The following is a 17,090-nucleotide window of genomic DNA, read 5'->3' as shown; positions in this document are numbered from 1 at the left end:
GAGTGGCCCCCTCCCTACCCTAGCCATGTGGCACATTCATTCCCATGCATTAATGTTCCCTGAACTCTGCTCCCTTCCCTCTTACAACCAGCCCTCTCCACCCAGGCCTAGCCCATACAACGTGCTAACTGTGTACTAACCTGTTGGTCTGGAGGACCGTAGAGTAGCGTGTACTGGGGGAGGACCCCGTCTACCAGTTTCTCCAACTCCTGAGCAGTGAAGGCAGGGTCCCTTTCCCCAGACGCAGCAGCCATCGTCGCTTCCAGACCGAGGTCACAGCAGCACTTGCAGTGTAGGTCCTCTCCTGTCGAAGATCAGGTATCTAGTGATTGAACAGATAGAAAATGGCGGTGACGTCCGCAGCGGTGACGTCCGCGGTGGTGCGTATCATCACCGCCGGCGCACTTGTTCATTGGCTCCTGGGACCCATAGGATCCAATGTTAACCAATGCAGCATTGCGCCACGGTCTACGACCACCTACCGCAACGGTGTGCAACGGCAATGCAGTTACCCCACAATCCCATTGTCCCAGTTTAGAGGTCAGGCAGCCGCCATTTCAGGGGCCCACATGGCTTCTTTTACTACTGCGTCACACTTTGCTAGGCCTACACTCAACACACATACAGGAAGGGTTTTGTGTTTGGTGTCGTCTGCTGTGTAACTGTGGGTACATACCTGGAAAAAAATTGACTCGATCGTCGCTGTTGTCCTTCCTAGGCACCGTCAGCTGGGACATATGAGGAGATGGCGGAATCCTCCAGTGTACTGACCGCTGGTGGACCTGTTGACAATGGAGGAGCGACATTTAATCATCACCTACAGGTTTGACCGTGCCACTATCCAGGAACTATGTACCCAGTTGGAGCCTGACCTGATGTCACCAATCCGCCATCCCACTGGAATCCCCCCTGACGTGCAGGTGCTGTCAGTGCTCCATTTCCTTGCAAGTGGGTCATTTCAGACAACAGTGGCCATGGCATCAGGGATGTCCCAGCCTATGTTTTCAAACGTGCTGTCCAGAGTGTTGTGTGCCCTGTTGAAACACGTAAGGAGATACATCATTTTCCCTGAGGTGGAAGATTTGGCTACAGTGAAAGGTGACTTCTATGCCCTTGAAAATATCCCCAACATCATAGGTGCTATTGATGGGACCCATGTAGCTCTGGTCCCCCCCCACAGGAGTGAACAGGTGTAGGAGGCTGGACTGGCTTGTAGTGAGTACCAAGGGGTACTTACACCTTGCACCAGGCCCAGGTATCCCTTATTAGTGTATAGGGGTGTCTAGCAGCTTAGGCTGATAGAAAAGGTAGCTTAGCAGAGCAGCTTAGGCTGAACTAGGAGACGAGTGAAGCTCCTACAGTACCACTAGTGTCATATGCACAATATCATAAGAAAACACAATACACAGATATACTAAAAATAAAGGTACTTTATTTTTATGACAATATGCCAAAGTATCTCAATGAGTACCCTCAGTATGAGGATAGCAAATAAACACAAGATATATGTACACAATACCAAAATATGCAGTAATAGCAATAGAAAACAGTGCAAACAATGTATAGTCACAATAGAATGCAATGGGGGCACATAGGGATAGGGGCAACACAAACCATATACTCTAGAAGTGGAATGCGAACCACAAATGGACCCCAAACCTATGTGACCTTGTAGAGGGTCGCTGGGACTGTAAGAAAACAGTGAGGGTTAGAAAAATAGCCCACCCCAAGACCCTGAAAAGTGGGTGCAAAGTGCACCTAAGTTCCCCAAAGAGCACAGAAGTCATGATAGGGGAATTCTGCAGGAAAGACCAACACCAGCAAAGCAACAACGATGGATTTCCAGACTAGAGTACCTGTGGAACAAGGGGACCAAGTCCAAAAGTCACGATCAAGTTGGGAGTGGGCAGATGCCCAGGAAATGCCAGCTGTGGGTGCAAAGAAGCTGCCACCGGATGGTAGAAGCTGAGGATTCTGCACGAACGACAAGGGCTAGAAACTTCCCCTTTGGAGGATGGATGTCCCATGTCGTGAAGAGTCGTGCAGAAGTGTTTTCCCGCAGAAAGACTGCAAACAAGCCTTGCTAGCTGCAAGGGTTGCGGTTAGGGTTTTTGGATGCTGCTGTGGCCCAGGAGGGACCAGGATGTCACCAATTGCGTCAGGGGACAGAGGGGGCGCCCAGCAAGACAAGGAGCCCTCTCAGAAGCAGGCTGCACCTGCAGAAGTGCCAGAACAGGCACTACAAAGTGGAGTGAAACGGTGCTCACCCGAAGTTGCACAAGAGAGTCCCACGCCGCCGGAGGACAACTCAGGAGGTCGTGAAATGCAGGTTAGAGTGCCGTGGACCCATGCTTGGCTATGCACGAAGGAAATCCTCGGTGAGTGCACAGGAGCCGGAGTAGCTACAAAACACGTGGTTTCCAGCAATGCAGTCTGGCGTGGGGAGGCAAGGACTTACCTCCACCAAACTTGGACTGAAGAGTCACTGGACTATGGAAGTCATTTGGACAGAGTTGCTGAGTTCAAGGGACCTCGCTCGTCGTGCTGAGAGGAGACCCAGAGGACCGGTGATGCAGTTCTTTGGTGCCTGTGGTTGCAGGGGGAAGATTCCGTCGACCCACGGGAGATTTCTTCCGAGCTTCTAGTGCAGAGAAGAGGCAGACTACCCCCACAGCATGCACCACCAGGAAAACAGGCGAGAAGGCGGCAGGATCAGCGTTACAATGTCGCAGTAGTCGTCTTTGCTACTTTGTTGCAGTTTTGCAGGCTTCCAGCGTGGTCAGCAGTCGATTCCTTGGCAGAAGGTGAAGAGAGAGATGCAGAGGAACTCTGATGAGCTCTTGCATTCGTTATCTAAAGAATTCCCCAAAGCAGAGACCCTTAATAGCCAGAAAAGAGGGGTTGGCTACTTAGGAGAGAGGATAGGCTAGCAACACCTGAAGGAGCCTATCAGAAGGAATCTCTGACGTCACCTGCTGGCCCTGGCCACTCAGAGCAGTCCAGTGTGCCAGCAGCACCTCTGTTTCCAAGATGGCAGAGGTCTGGAGCACACTGGAGGAGCTCTGGGCACCTCCCAGGGGAGGTGCAGGTCAGGGGAGTGGTCACTCCCCTTTCCTTTGTCCAGTTTCACGCCAGAGCAGGGCTGGGGGATCCCTGAACCGGTGTAGACTGGCTTATGCAGAGATGGGCACCATCTGTGCCCATCAAAGCATTTCCAGAGGCTGGGGGAGGCTACTCCTCCCCAGCCCTGACACCTTATTCCAAAGGGAGAGGGTGTAACACCCTCTCACTGAGGAAGTCATTTGTTCTGCCTTCCTGGGCCAAGCCTGGCTGGACCCCAGGAGTGCAGAAACCTGTCTGAGGGGTTGGCAGCAGCAGCAGCTGCAGTGAAACCCCGGGAATGGCAGTTTGGCAGTCCCCGGGTCTGTGCTAGAGACCCGGGGAATCATGGGATTGTCTCCCCAATACCAGGATGGCATTGGTGGGGCAATTCCATGATCTTAGACATGTTACATGGCCATATTCGGAGTTACCATTGTGAAGCTATACATAGGTAGTGACCTAAGTATACTGCACGCGTGTAATGGTGTCCCCGCACTCACAAAGTCCGGGGAATTGGCCCTGAACAATGTGGGGGCACCTTGGCTAGTGCCAGGGTGCCCACACACTAAGTAACTTAGCACCCAACCTTTACCAGGTAAAGGTTAGACATATAGGTGACTTATAAGTTACTTAAGTGCAGTGTAAAATGGCTGTGAAATAACGTGGATGTTATTTCACTCAGGCTGCAGTGGCAGGCCTGTGTACGAATTGTCAGAGCTCCCTATGGGTGACAAAAGAAATGCTGCAGCCCATAGGGATCTCCTGGAACCCCAATACCATGGGTACCTCAGTACCATATAGTAGGGAATTATAAGGGTGTTCCAGTATGCCAATGTAAATTGGTAAAATTGGTCACTAGCCTGGTAGTGACAATTTGGAAAGAAGTGAGAGAGCATAACCACTGAGGTTCTGATTAGCAGAGCCTCAGTGAGACAGTTAGTCATAACACAGGTAACACATACAGGGCACACTTATGAGCACTGGGGCCCTGGCTGGCAGGGTCCCAGTGACACATACAACTAAAACAACATATATACAGTGAAATATGGGGGTAACATGCCAGGCAAGATGGTACTTTCCTACAACAGGTGTACAGGAACAGGAAGAGTTATCATTCTATGAATGTACAGATGGTATGTTTGGCCGACCAGTACATCTCCCAGGTAAATGCTATGTTCCCTGGCTCTGTGCATGACGCCTACATCCTGCGGAATAGCAGCATCCCTGATTTGATGGGTCAACTCCAGAGGCACTGTGTGTGGCTATTAGGAGACTCTGGTTACCCCAACCTGTCCTGGCTATTGACCCCAGTGAGGAATCCCAGGACCAGGGCAGAGGAACGCTACAATGAGGCCCATGGGGGGACTAGGAGGGTGAACGAACGCACCTTCGGCCTCCTGAAGGCCAGGTTCAGGTGCCTCCATATGACAGGTGGTTCCCTATTCAACTCACCGAACAAGGTGTGCCAGATCATCATCGCCTGCTCGATGCTTCACAATCTTGCTTTGCAACGCCAGGTGCCTTTTCTGCAGGAGGATGGTCCAGATGATGGTGTTGTGGCAGATGTGGAGCCTGTGGAGCCTGTGGACAGTGATGAGGAGGAAGCTGAGGAAGAAAACAACGACAAAAGGGAGTCAGTCATACAGCAATATTTCCAGTGACACACAAGTGAGAAAATTTTCATTTTTACCATTACATTCACTGTCACACGTCTTCATCTATCCTGTGTGTAATTTCATAGGATTATTTGGTAACTGAGTTGTTTCTTTCCATTACGGTTTCACAGGTGTTGTTACCAACGTGTGTCATCTGCATGCATCCTTCAAGGACTTGTGATGTGTGACATTGGTATGTTGCCTTTACAACTAGAATCGCTTTTTGACACTGTCATTGATAATACAAAATAACAAAATCACAGACTGACTCCAGATTGTTTTGTGCTGAAAGGGTGTTTATTTAAGTGCTCAAAAATGGAGGGGGTTGTAAAATGGTGATGGGGACGGTGGAGGAATGTCCATGGCAGAGTCCAGTCTATTGGTCACACAGGTGCACTGCCCATATGGGCATAGGAAGTGGAGGTGGGGCAGTTTAAGTATGGGGAGGGTAACAAAGTGGGACAGTGGGAGGACAATCAGGGTGGTCTCATTTCCTGGTGGGGTCTTGCCGTTTTGCTCTGTCCTGTTCCTGGATCTCAGGGACCGCTTGCGTGGTGGTTGTCCGTCTGCAGGGGGTGGGGTGCTGGAGTGGTGTTCCTGTGGCAGGGCATCCTGTCGACTAGCGCCGGCAGAGGTGGTGGGCAGTTCATCGTCCATGCTAGTGTCAGGGGCCCCTTGGAGTGCCACGGTGTCCCTCAAGGTCTGCTGTATGTCCTTCAGCACCCCTACGATGGTGGCCAAGGTGGAGCTGATGGTCCTGAGCTCCTCCCTGAACCCCAAATACTGGTCCTCCTGCAGGCACTGGGTCTCCTGAAACTTGACCAGGACCGTCGCCATCGTCTCCTGGGAGTGGTGGTATGCTCCCATGATGGAGGAGAGGGCCTCGTGGAGAGTGGGTTCCCTTGGCCTGTCTGCCCCCTGTCACACAGCAGCCCTCCCAGTTCCCCTGTGTTCCTGTGCCTCCGTCCCCTGGACCGTGTGCCCACTACCACTGCCCCCAGGTCCCTGTTGTTGTTGGGGTGGTGGGTTCTCCTGGGTTCCCTGTAGTGGTGGACACACAGCTGATTGACCTGTCCTGGGTACGGAGGGTTGAGCCCGCTGGGTGGGTGCTGTGCTTGTGTTACCAGAGGGTGGAAGGTCAGTTTTGGGCTGTGCCTGTGCAAGGGGAACCGACTGTCCCGAGGCCCACGATGGTCCGGGCTGGTCATCAGGATCCAGTAGGGCAGAGCTGCTATCGTCACTGTGGGCCTCTTCTGTGGGTGGAGTGGAGATGTCTGGACCCTCTGGTGTGGTGACGGTCCTTCGTGATCCTGCAGGGGCATAAGTGCATGATTGTTGCTTGTGTGTGTGTGATGGTGTGCAATGGGTGGGTATGCGTGTACACCAGTGCAAGCATTCCTGTGTGGGGGCTTGTGTGTTGATGGTTGGGGGGTTGTTCTGGGTATGTGCAGTGAGCATGCTTTAGTGCTGGGAGTCCATGCTTAGTTGTGTCATGCAGGGCTTGGTGTTGGGATGGGTGGTTTGTGTTATTAGTACATTAGTGAGGAGTTGGAGTGATAGGGGAGGATTTTGTGCGTGGATGTTGAATGGGTGATGGTGTTGTGTGCCTCTGTGTGGTGGGGTTGTCTATGCTGTGCAGTCTCTCTGGCCTTCGTCTATAATTTTTGGTCGTAGGGGTTTGTGGGTGATGTGGGTGTGTGTTTTATATTGTATTGGATGTGTGGGAGTGGTGCATGTATGTGTATCAGGTGTGTGTATTTGGAATTGTCCAATGTGGCGGTGTTTTGGAGATGTGTGTGTATTTTGAGCGCGGCGGTGTGTACCGCCAATGGAATACCGCGGTTGAAAGACTGCAGCGTGGATTCGTGGGTCGTAATAGCATGGGCGTGTTTCTGTTGCCGTGGAGGTGGAGGATTTGTTTTCGCCAGTTTAACACTGACCTTTGGTGTGGCGGAGTTGTGTGGGTGTCTGAATTTCGGCGGTTTCCGAGATGTGGGTCATAATAGCTGTTGCGGAATTCCGCGGCCGCGGCGGTGTATTGGCGGTCTTCTGCACGGCGGTAAGCGTCTTTTACCGCCAATGTTGTAATGACCCCCTAAATTTCTTATCTCAGCAGCACACTCTTCTCTTGAAATGGAGGATTTTACAATATAAAACACAGACAGTACACCTAATGCTAACTCGAAGCCGCCTTCTTTTGTTAAAATATCATTACGAGCCAACAAAAGACACAGAAAGACCTCTCTTCTCCAGTTACATCATCTTCAATTTCAATGGAAGTCGTACTGGATGAAATCTATGCTTTGAAACCCTTCATGGAACAAACAAACACATACTTCAACATTTGGATGACAAATGGTCTTCTTTGGACTCATAAATCTCCTTAGTGGAGCAATGGGTCGACAATTTGCAAGATACTTCTTTGTGCATTGACCAACAAGAGTCAGAGATCTCCTCACTCACAAAATACACAGAGGACCTAGAAAGTTGAAACTGAAGGAATAATTTTCAAATTGATGGTCTTCCAGAAGGAACTGAAGGATTCAATCTTATCACTTTCTTTCAATAATTTATTCCAAAACATCTGGACTTACTCACCTCCACAGTGCTGAACATCCAAATAGCTCATTGAATAGGCCCAAAGATCTCACTAAAACCCTGAGGAATTATCTTGCTCTTCCTCCAATACACAGATCTCCTGTCTGTTCTATCAGCAGTTAAAGCTAAGAAACAAATAATTTGGTCAGGATGTCAAATCTACTTTTGCCTAGATGTTGCTAAGACTACTGCAGGTCGACATAAGCAATTAGTTGGATATGCAACTTTCATTTAAAGCCGTGAGTGCTCCTGAGCCATGAGGACTCCTCCATTCCTGTATTTTCAAAGTTACTTACAAAGATAAGACAACAACCTATGAAGATCCTGCAGCTCTCAAAATATTTCTTCAACAACACAAAGGAGAAACAATGGAAATTTAGAAAATAGAACAACTGTTTACAATCTCATATACAAAAGTTTGGAAAGTCATGTTGTTACAAATGGTATAAGTATTAGTTGTTTTTTAGCATTTAAAATGATAAATTTTATCCACATTTCTTGTTTCCTTTGCTACCATTCAGGTTTCCTGGTCATGTGTCTGGCTCCTTTTCTGGTCATTCCTTGTAGCTGTTCTAACATGTTCCTTGTTCCTCCATCCACCTTTTGAGTGAAGTTGTCGACGTCATCATCTTGTGGTGTCATTATTTATCTTCCTGACCTTTCGCACACATAGGTAGCCATCTTAGTCATTATTTTGTTTACTTGTGCTGTCTCTCTTGTTTTTTATATGTATTCTCCCTTTCCCTTTGTTGTCCTCTAAACTTCCAGTTTCAAAATTTCATCCTTCCTCTTCAACCCTCATACTTTTGCCTATTTTGACTATTGACTTGTTTGACATTTTCAAACTCAATCTCTTCTACTTCATTATAGACATATGTACTGTTCATACTACCTTTTTGAATTCACTTTCAGGGTTATTACATGGAATGTGAAAGGTTTCAATAATCCCATCAAACAACAAAGGGTAATTTCCTATCTTGCAAGACTCAAAACTGATATTGCCCTGATTCAAGAATCACCCATATCTCAGCCGGAAGCTAATAAATTGAAAAAAGTTGGATTGGAAACATCATACCTCCCCAGCTTTGGGCAAAAAGAATGGTGTAATGATCCTTGGTCCTTAAGAAATTGCAATTTGTTTTGTGCCCATCAAGAACATGATTCAGAGGGCAGATGGTTTATAGTTAAACTGATTATTAATAACATTCTAATTGCTATCTTTAATGTTTATGGTCCGGTATCTGTGAACATTGTTTTCTGGCTCGATATCTTCAACAAATTACCACAGTACAGTGATGATTACCTTACCCTTGGGATTTAATGTAATCAGGTTATGGACCTTATTCTAGACAGATATTCTAAAGTCAAATTAATTCACAACAAGATGAAGATGCATACACAGGCCCATATTTAAGAAAACTTAGCACCGCCTTTGTGCTATTTATTTTGATGCAAAAGCAGCGCTAACCTAGTGCCATATTTCTATGTCAAAAGACCTGTCTAGTGACAAAATAATAGAGTTAGCGTAATTTCTTGGGCGTGCCACCCCACTTTCCGTCGTTTAGCGACAATGATATGCAAAGTAGGCGTTCCCCTCCAAAAAATGACGCTAGCCCTCCAGCGCCATATTTATGGCCCGATGCAAAAATGATGCACATTAAGGACCGGCTCCAAAAAATGACGCTAAGTCCGATTAGCGTCAAATTTTAATTAGCATTGGCAACCCCCTGGACAACATGGAACTGTAAATGCTCCAGCTTGGCACACGCCTCAGGCGACAGCAATGACAGCAGGTCCTACCAGCACCACCGCAGTAACCCCAAACACCACCACCACAGCACCCACAAAGGCAGCGCAGAAAGGAGGGAGAGAATATTTCGACTGCGCACAACCATCCTTGAGCTCAGGAACAAGATGTCATTGGAACCTACCGTCTGAAGTGGGAGACCATTGTGTGCCAAACATCACTGCAAGGGTTGAAATTCCAGCAACTATTCTACCCATGACCAAACACCTCGCTGTCCTCCATATGCTGGCATCAGGATCATTTGAGACAACTGGCAAACAAGTGGGTGGTATCTCCCAGCCTTCCTTATTGGCCTTCCTTGCAAAGCCATGAATGACCATGTGTAGGGATGGACACCTCACAGCACTCCTACAGTCATGCCTTGTAATTCCACTACTCACTAACATGATACCAGGGTACCAACAGGGCACTGTGAGAGCTATACTACTGACAATCTCCTGGGAGAGGCCAGAGATACATGTGAATGACGAGACATGAGACTTGGCAGGACTGGTCATGTGATGCAGGGCATTGCAGAAAAACACACCATTACCTCTCCTGTCACACGGTGTCCCAAAACGCATGCATACATACCTAAACAAACCATACAATGGTGCCACACTGTTCCCATGATCCACATGCAGATACGTATGGCAGCCAGCAATTGCCAACATCAAAACTTTGTGCAAGGGAGCTTTTCCAAGAGAAAAGGGGTGGGATCCACATGCTACACACAGAGCACAACACCTGTGTCATGGCACACAACACACAGAATAGGCTTAAAGTCCCAAAACATCACTTATCTGCAGGTCTAAAGTTAAGGGACTGAGGGCCACATGTCAGGAAAGTGGGGCAGCACCAACAGCAGCACCACTGTAATTGTGCCCCTTTGCTGCACCCTACTGCCATCACGTGGGCCCAGTATACAAGAAATGGGGCACCATGGTGCAGAGTAGGTGCAATAGTGTCAAGATAATAGATGCCACAGTTGGACTCTGTAGGAGTATTGAGAACATACCTAACCATTTCATGCACAGTACATAGAGACCCATTCAAAAGTATGGTGTGTCCCCTCCTAACGCCTACTCTGTGCAGGTGTTGAAAGTGACTGTGATAAATCATGTCTGGGAACCTTGGAGAATCCTCTGCACCAATTTTGCTAGTCCTCCTATTGTGTGAATCTCACCCTTGTACACATGATGGCTGGCACAGGCATAATCTATCACAAAGGGTCACTAAGTGTTGCACTGCATAGGTAGTGCCACATGGTTACATGGTGGCCTGAGTTTGGCCTTGTAGGGCTACCATAGTGTCAATACAAATTACGCTATTGTGGTGAAAGGAGGTGGTAGGTTCAACTAACATTAAGACACAGCCTCAAATATGGACAACACAACACATAATTGGCATGGTCGAACTGTCAGTCCAGATTTAATTTGACAATCATTAGGTCCCTGAGCAACAACCCATGATAGTCATGTCCAGCACCACACACCAATGCAACCATTCAACAAAACAGGAACACCCACAATACCAGATGCAAGTCTAAGTCACCACTACACTTAAAACTAACATCTGCCATGGCACATATGACACCACAAATATGCATGACAGACACATGTTCCCACATTCCTTTGCAGCTGACCAAGGTTATGGCAGCTATCCACCCAACGGCATCTGGATACCCAACAACGGAGGAAGAGTGGGCATACCATGAAGGTCACAGAAGGACATGAAATGTGGTTGAGAGGACATTTGGTCTCCTGAAGTCAATGGTCAGGTACCTGGCCCTGACAGGTGGAAGACTTTTGTATGCACCACCCCTGGTGCGCAAGATGATTCTTGTATGTGCAATCTTGCATAACATATGTATTAAAACTAATGCCTCCTGGGATTAACTGGTAGATGTCCTCAATGAGGAGGAAGATGACAATGGTGTAGCACAGGTGGAGAGGGAACAACAAAACACTGCTGCAGGAGTTCACAGGAGACAACAAATTGTATTGAACGTCTACACCTAGACACTGTACAACAAAAATCACCCTGTAAACATCACCATTAAATCAATTTGCACCAGATTGTCCATGGTGTTCTCATGTTCTGCTACATATACCATTGGAATGTTCCTCATACATCAGAGAGCAGGAAAAAACACAACAGCTGCAAAGAATGTTAGAACATAGGTTGTGATGTGAGATGGTCTGGCGCCTCCATGCCGCACGTCAGCATCACATAACACACGCTCATGTGGCTCTCAAAGGTCTAGATCCACACACCAGAAACACTAAGTAGCGTAATGTAGGCATTTGCACCAATTCCGACCCCTTGCACCACATCATGGCTATGCCAGGCAAGATGTATGCAAGGGGGACGTACATGTGGTAGGGGCTGTTCCAACCTGGTGTACTTGAAAATAAGGAACTAAATTGTGTCAGAGCTCAGGCGGGTAGCTGTAATGCCAGCATCTAGCAGGTGTGACAGGAGGGAACACCATTGGTATCAATGGACCATCATGGACTTGTGACAGATAGGGCCAAAAATTTGACACTAACCCTGCACAGTATATCAATGGTATTATGTACTGTGAGCACTATTGGTCCCAACCCTTCCACGTGGTGTGCTGTCTCTCAAATATAGCACACACATGTTGGCTATGGAGTGCACTAAGGGTCACAAGACAATTGGAGCAGCAGTGAGTGCTGATCCACTTTCCACACATATGCCCCATTGCAGGAATAATCAATACAACAGGAAAATGCACCACCACATGAATGTCTGGGTGGAATGTAGGCAGAGTCTGTAGCACTTCCAATGTACATTCTTAGACACATGTCACACCATTGTGTTGTCTTGACAGATGCCTGCAGCTAATCTGAAAATAATGTGAAGACTGATGTAACGTTGTATGGCCTAGGTAGGAAGGGGTTAGCAGTTACCTACAATGGTTGTTATGTGTCTGTAAGGTAACCCAGTGTAGTCTGTTTGATACCATCACACACCACATATCAAAACACACCTCTCATTGACTCTCACATGTCTGACCAAGAGAAAGTGACCTACTGGGACCAATACAATAAAGTGTCTAGGTCTCCCATATGCCAATCTGGTTTGGGATGTGCATGTAAGTCTAGTAATGTCCAAACATGTCACATGCCCATCCAAAACTGTATGGGTGAAGAAGGAGACATAAATGTTGCATGTGGCAAATCACATAATTATAGCTGAGATGACTTCACACGCTAACAAGATACACTCATGGTGAAAGTGACATAGGTTGTGAAATGCAGATGTGAGTGCATGCCTATGTACACCAAAGGATGTTGGAGAACAGCTGAGATCCTCCCTCAGACACTTGGAGATACAACATGGAGAGGTCACTTGGACACTACGCAAGTGCTGTGGCTGGTGTACTTTCATGTGTGTGGAAGTCATGTAATCTAGAAAAGCCTGGAAATGGGAGGTATACTATTACGTAACCAGTAGAAGAAGATGTGTACATCTTCAAATCACACAATTCACACGTAGCATCTTGTCCATGTATGACCGGACAATGTTGCAGTAGAAGATGTCTGCAAAGGGTAAGCAGCCTAAAGAATGCCAGTAATGTAAGACCAAATCAATTCCAAACAAGATATGTTGTTAATGTCGGAGAAGGTACATACATAGACCAATACTGACTGTGCAACACCACGATGTTACCATGTGTTCGCCCGCCATATATTCACAGAGGATGTCTAGATCAGTACATAACCCATTCATGTTTGCAACAACTATGTAGTTGCCCATTACATACTATTGTGACAGAAGGCAGTGACAGATTACATAATCTGTCCCCTGGGTCAGAAACATAAACAAGTTACACTAGAGATACATGTCCTATCCAAACTGCATATGGAAAATACAAACAATGTATAACCATTTATGTCAGACCATGCTAAATGAGGAGACATGTCCTACTAAGACAAACAGTTAGTCCCCTGTACATGATAGGGTAAGTCTGACATCAAGTACCGCAAAGAAAAAAAACATTCCAGGCCATGGGATCACATTTGTGCAGGTGTCTGTCTGCAGGGGGCTGGGTATTGCACTGCTGAAGAGCTATCATGATGAACGTAGATCCCGGCGCTATACCACCTAGCTCCCCTGCTTAGACTATATTGACTCTTGAGAAAGTCAGGGGCCTTATGCTTGTGCACAGTGGACTGAGCTGAGTGGAGCACCATCAACCTGCATCAATACATGCAACCATGGGTCTGTGTAGGTACACAAAGTGCCACAGGAGTAGTGATAACTAAGGCGCCATCACTGCCTAACAGAAACCCTGCTATACAGTTGTATGCCATTGTATGTAACCGTCAAAACAAACATGTTGCGTTCGATTGGATGTACCAAGTTTGTGCCTTGCACACATATGTCTGAATTCTCATCACACATGTAGTGCTTCAGTGGTACAGGCCTGGTATTGTGTATTGGAGTATGCACATAGGTCAAATTTCCACTAATGAAAATGTACATGCATCACATGACCATACATAGGCTTATCTGACCTTCATATATGTTCCCACATAGGGAAACATAGGTGAGACTGATATGAATACACATCCATTAAACTATGGCAAACATGTGTCCATGCTGGAAGATAGGTTTGTGAGGTTTCATATACCATTAACATACCACTTTGGCATTCATTACACATATTACACCACACATATCTTTCCACACACACGTCACATACCAACCTTCATTGACTCATGTCAGTACATCATCCCCTGCATCATAGGTGCATGGGGAACCATATGTTGCACATGTACCATAAAATCATGAACCCTGAACCATACAACACACGACAGTGTTGACACACATACACCCACTTTGCCCTGGGTTACATGAAATCAACCCAGCCATAGTCCACTGCAACCTCTGAGTACGATTTGTCAAGGGTATCACATGCATGAACATGATTTGGACATAGCCGATAATATCTAAAGTGGTGTTGTCAAAAGTACATTTGGAAATCAGACATGACAATGTGGTAGACCCACAATTATGTGTTGCATCACATATGTTCACTCCCAGTACACATGTGGTAACATTTATGTGGAAAAAGTCTATCAACACATGCAAACGATATCAGTTATCGCAGACATCACACAAAGATACAAACATATGGTAACACATTCCGATGTTACTGTTACAATTATGAATGCACATGCACCCACACGTAGCCATACTATACTGACTACAAGCATGCATAGCCCCTGTAGTAAGGTATGTGAATCTGGATGCACTGTCAACCTTTCCAACAAAATACATGCATTCCCTTCATGCATCAAAATGTGTGACGCAAACGGCTATACTCCATACTTCGCTAATTAAAAAAACTACACCTGTCCCCTGCATGTCAATCGTAAATCGACAGGCCTTGTCAGCCTTTGTGGGAAAAAATACCATGCATGACCGCCATGCATCAAAGTTTTTCATGCAAATGCCAATTGTCCATTCTTTGCTAATCAACAAAAGGACGCCTGGCCTCTTCACGTCAATCGTAAGTCTACAGGCCTTGTCAGCCTTCATGGGAAAAAAAACATGCATGACCGTCATGCGTCAAAAGAATGACGCCTACCAGAAAACATGATGCACACGCCCGGGAAGTGATGAAACAGGACTTACTTGCAGCAAAAATGGTACAGTGATTTCACTTTCACTTTTACTTTACAGGTTTTTTTTCTGTGATTGTGAGAGGGTGTGTGGAGCTGGTACTGGTCGAGGAGTGGTGGTTTTTGAGAGTTTTGTGCTGTGTCCTGTTGCTGTCCTGTTACTTTTGTCTTTTTGCTGAGTCTTGTGTAGTGTTTTTGTTCTCTCATAGTAATTGTTTATCAGGTGTTTGTCTTGGGGTAGTGTAGTCTGTTGTTGTAGTTGGGGTTAGGTGGGGTAGTGTTTTATTGTTTTTGGGGCTATTTTATTTTTCAGTGGAGGGAAACTGCAATATGTTGTGGAAGGGGAGAGCACAAAGAATGAGTGGAGATGAACTGGGAGGATTTCTCTGTCAGGTCAAACACTTGATGTTGAGTATGGGTGACCACATCATCCAGGGCTACCCAACTGAGGCATGGAAACTGTGGTGGGGCAAGGTGTTCCACCACCTATGGCGGATCTTTTACATATAGTGCAGTGAAAAGCACCACATGAGTGTCAGGGAAAGTGACGCTCTGGTGGTGCGAGGTCCAAACTGTAATGGTTTGCAGTTGTTCAGTCCTAACACAAAGTTGATTTGCTTACTCAGCTTAACAAGTTGAATGTGTAACAGTTGTCCATGTGCATAAATGTTCAAAAATCACTAAGCTATGAATTCCTGCCATGTCTTGCAGGTGGACCTCCACCCTACACAAATGGAGAGGTGTCCCAGTTTGAAGACTCTGATGCAGCCAGTAAGTGTCACCTTGTGCGTCACATGTGTCATTCCAGGTTTTTTGTGAGAGGGTAAGATGTGTAATGCGATGTTGAAATGTCATGTGTGACCAATGTGATAACATCATCTGAGTTAGGGTATTGTCCTCATGTCTGAAGCAATGTTGAGGATGTAGATTAAGTTGATTGTTGCACAAGCGCCTATGCTGCTATGGAATTGTGGGTGTTAGGAAAAGGGTAGCATGCTGACATACACAGTGATGGCAGTAAAGATATGTGTCAGAGGAGCTGTTTGTCTGATTAGTATGCCTGTTGCCAACATATTTGTCTCAGCACATTTTACAACATTGTGTGCCACACAATGCTTTAAGTTACTCCGGACATGGTACAAGTTATATACATGTGTTGAGGTCTCTAGGGGGCTTATGAAGGAGACACTTGTACCACCAGTGCCTCAGTACGCTTCAGAATTAAGTGAGGCAGTGGCCGTGCAAGGAGCATTATTGTGCTGGGCAAGAGTCAGTTGAGTACACAATGAGAATACAACTATGCTCCAGATGGACGTGGGACATGTCTACAGATTGTAGCAAACTAGATGTGTGCAGATTAACCAGCATGATTTACCCATCATGATAATTGTGAGTAAGCTTGGTCACATCACGTGTCTATGGAATGTGGATGCTGAGTGTATACCTGGTACTTAGGAGATGTCAAACATGCATGTGCACAAGTAGTTCAATAAGAAGGCATACTGTTGCTGCACCCAGTGCAGTGTCACTCCTCCTCTGCTTCTTAGGGCTCCCATATAGTCACCATGTGTACTCTGCATAATAAATTTTGCACACCATGCCACAGAGTAGGGGGCAATAGTTACAAAATCTGTAGACAATTTAGATGTACTGTTCAGGGTTAGGGTAAACCTTATGGGCCTAACCCTGAACATTACATAGGGGCCCATTGTAAGCTATGGTATTCCCCCTTGTAATGCCACCTGCAGCAGCCACATCGTCAAACTTTGAGGCAGACATGAGGAGGAACATGGCAGCCATTATAGCAAGGTTGGACAAACATGAGCAGGGCAATGCTCTGAATTTCAAGTTCTTGAAGTATTGCAAAAAAAGGTGAAGAAGCTTTAATCATGTTAATGCACAGCCTCCCAGTTCCTTCCCTTCTCCTGTTGTGTATTGTAATCAGTTTTAGTGGATTTCAGGTGTGTAGTGATAGGTTAGTTAAATAGATTAGGTTAGCTGTAGGATAGAGTAAGTATGGTTGGGGGTGGGTTTTAGTATTTTTTTCAGTGGTTTGGGTGTTGTGTTATGTATGTATGTATTGCGATCTTGCTAGAGTCTCTCCTGGCCTGAATTCTCCATCTTGTTTTCACAATTTTCTTTTTTGGCTCGCACGTTTTATTTTACGCCAATGCTGTTAAATCTGGCTCTAACAGGTTTTGTGTCAAATAAAGTGCTGCAAAACGTTTTAACACCACTTTTGCAGCATTAGCTTCATTTTTACATACTGCATGTCGCAGAGGTTAGCATCAT

The sequence above is a fragment of the Pleurodeles waltl genome, chromosome 11, assembly GCF_031143425.1.
Source record: "Pleurodeles waltl isolate 20211129_DDA chromosome 11, aPleWal1.hap1.20221129, whole genome shotgun sequence".
NCBI classification, from domain to species: domain Eukaryota; kingdom Metazoa; phylum Chordata; class Amphibia; order Caudata; family Salamandridae; genus Pleurodeles; species Pleurodeles waltl.
Note: the sequence above shows the minus strand (reverse complement) of the source record.